This window comes from Homarus americanus, unplaced genomic scaffold (genome assembly GCF_018991925.1).
Source record: "Homarus americanus isolate GMGI-L3 unplaced genomic scaffold, GMGI_Hamer_2.0 scaffold30858, whole genome shotgun sequence".
Lineage (NCBI taxonomy): Eukaryota > Metazoa > Arthropoda > Malacostraca > Decapoda > Nephropidae > Homarus > Homarus americanus.
The window spans coordinates 674499-677730 of NW_024737697.1; positions in this window are offsets into that span (position 1 = coordinate 674499).

Genomic DNA, 3232 nt, shown 5'->3' on the forward strand with positions numbered 1-3232 from the left:
TTTAAGATTATTGATTTAAAGCGACACCCATAATTAAAGACAATGTTTTAATTTAAAGCAAATCTTTCCTATTTTGCACCAGCAATTTGAAAAATAGCGATTTTGCTTATATGGCATACGCGCCTATATATGAGATTACACAACCATCATAGGGATATTAACACATCATTTGCCTGTCCTAATTAAAAGCTGTTATCACCAACACAAAAAAGTTAATCATTCTTATTCTCTCATGGTACATTAAGGGGTTTTATCATATATTCACAAGGTATTATTTCTCTAGAGCAAGAAACCATGATTTGTGTTGGGAAACAGATGATCGTTTGCGCTGATTAGGAACGCGGAGTCTGTCATTTTCAACTACTTGAAGGACTTCTTGAAAGCGCTCCTCATCCCTGACAACATTAAAAAAGTCATGGCAAAGTTTTACACCACGCTCTGCAGCCTCATTGACAACCTGAAGCTTGTCCACAACCCGTTTCATGTTCAGGTAGTCGTCATGATCCGCCCATTCACTGGCTGGACTGTGGAGAAACTGATAGGGCATGCCTAAAATGGTGAAGAACTGGCTTGAGTCAGGCCCAATTAGGTCCACCAGGGCAGTGCCACTTTCTGGGACAGGGGGAAGATATGGCTTTCCATAGCCCCCATGATTGAGCCCCACTCTCTTAGTAACTTCAGTGCCTTCATGGCAAAGAAGGGCCTTCCTCATCTCCTCTTTTGTCCTTTCTTGTACTTGGGATGAGAACAAAGCCAGTCAGGCCAACTCCTCAATTAGGTACCAAGTGTGTCTACCGAGTGCCACACGTGCTTTGTCAATTAAAGTGGCGTCATATGGGGCAAATTCAGCCAAGGTTTCGACCAAATTCAAGTCATTCAGTGGCGCACTTGCTGGAATGGGGCAAACAATCCACCATGGGACATAAACAGCGACTGTGAGCACAGCAAACCGTTCTAACGTGCTGATTTGGCTTTGTCGCAACCTCGGCTTTGGGAAACTGCTCTTTGATCTGGCCTGACAAAAGAACAATCTTGAGGGTATAAAGCAGTTTAGCCATCCACCTTGCTTTGTGAAGTGTGCCGGGGCAGACCATCGTGAAGTTCACTGGCTCGGATCCTTTAGTTATAAGCAGCAGACAAAGCTCTACCAGTTCCTTGTAGTCGCCACGTGTAAATGGTTGGGCTAGAGATCCACGGAAGAAGTCTGCCATCTCCTGCTGGCGCTCCTCAAACACTCCAGGCATTGCGGGGTAGTAGTATTTCTTTTTTTCATTGTACGCCAATTGAGAGAAATGGGTCTTGAACCTAGAAATGCAATTATTGGGATTATTGTATTTCGTATTAATCTGTAATATTGTTTTAGGGGTATTAAGATTGATATGATCGATCATTTGCTTGGTGTTAGTATATCTTATAAGCAGGCCCGTCCTTTAGGGAGGGCGAACAGGGGTGACCGCCTGGGGCCCCGCGGGGCCTAGCACTAGACAAAGTGACCTCGGACACATTACCTGTTGACTGGTTAATCTGACCTGACGGCTTATGCCACCATAGCAACCGTGACCTTACCATCCATAGTGACAATCCCATGGGAGTTGGTGGGGGTGGGTTCCTCTGACCGCATAATCTGGGGCCCCGCAGTGGCTGAGTTGCCCCAGGCCCCGCACCCTCCTAGGGACGGCCCTGCTTATAAGTCTAATAAAAGAAATTCCACTAAATTTGTTCATTAGATAATAATATTCCTTGTTATTTTGTAGAGCCGACGGTGCTAGCTCAAACATGCACCAATCTCCAAGAAAATTTACAGGGGTATTTCCTAGATAAATACACAACACTAAAACTTTGAACAGCAGTGTAGGACCATTTTTTTATTTTTGGAGGGCAATGGTCACACCCTAATATACACTTGGAACTGTATATAATATATATTCTTAATAAATACAGACAGGACAGTTGGGTTTCATTACTAAAACCCAATATACTTTTACATGTTCCAGCTCCATTAACTCATCAAGAATCAACGGTTAAAGGGCCAGTTCACTTGTACCTGTATACCTAATTGAACTTGCTTCTATGATAACAAATCCATACCAGCAAAGTTACTCCTAAACCAGGTGAGAGCATCCTGGCCCAGTACTCAGAAGACACCCATGGAGGGGCAGAACATAGAGGTTGTGCAAAGAAAAAGGTGAATAACTAATTATGAAATCCACCAGTATTATCATCATCTTTATTTCCCCTTACATATGATGCGTCCTGCTGCAAGATAGTGGAGCACAATACAAACATGACTTCGGCAACAGAGCCTACAGAGGTAAGTATATCAGCCATAGATTTATATACATAAGAGTTCATAAAAATAAAAAGCCCAGCCCTTCATAGTTGAAATACAGTAGAAAAATATTAAAATTTATGGATTATATTCAGCATCACTTGATAACATTCAGAACATAATGAGCAGCATCGCTATTCACGTTAGAATTTAATTGTTTTTACTGATAAAACTGCCTATTTCATATTATTATTTTTGTAGTGACCCCTCGTTTAACGAACTCAATCCGTTCCAGAAGGTCGTTCGTTAACCGAAAAGTTCGTTAACCGAAACCATTGTTTCAATGGGGTTTTTGGGTAATTGGTTCCAGCTCACCGAAAATTTCCTAAATTCAACAAAAATGGTAGAAAAGTTCACTTACTTTGAGGTGTGTATGTAGAAGGCTCCTGGATGATGATGATGATGATGGGAATTAGAATGGGGGTGGAGGAGAAGGAAGAAGAGAAGTCATTGGGGTGGAAGAGAAGTCACCCCATGTCGCCATTTCACCCATAAAATTTTAGTTCTCTTGGTGTATTTCAAGATTATTTTCTTTAAATCAACACTGCACTGCATTATATATTGTCAATATGTAAAATATATTTCAAAATGACCAATAATTTGCTTGGAAACACAGAAAAAAAGCATTTAGTTGAAGAGAGTCTCAAGCAAGATGTTACTTCCAGTGAAAACAGAGAGAGAGACTAACGCCTGTTTGCTGTGTTAAGAGGCTGGATGCCGCACATTAAACTAGTCACTTTACCTTCAATTATGTTCAATAATTGTTAAAATGACTAAAAAATTGGATATTATACTTTTAAAATTATTGAATAGTATAAACATCTTGATATTTACTAAAATAGTAAGGAATTTAAGCCCTAGAACCGATTAATGTATTGGCGGACTGATACTAAAGCTGGTTGC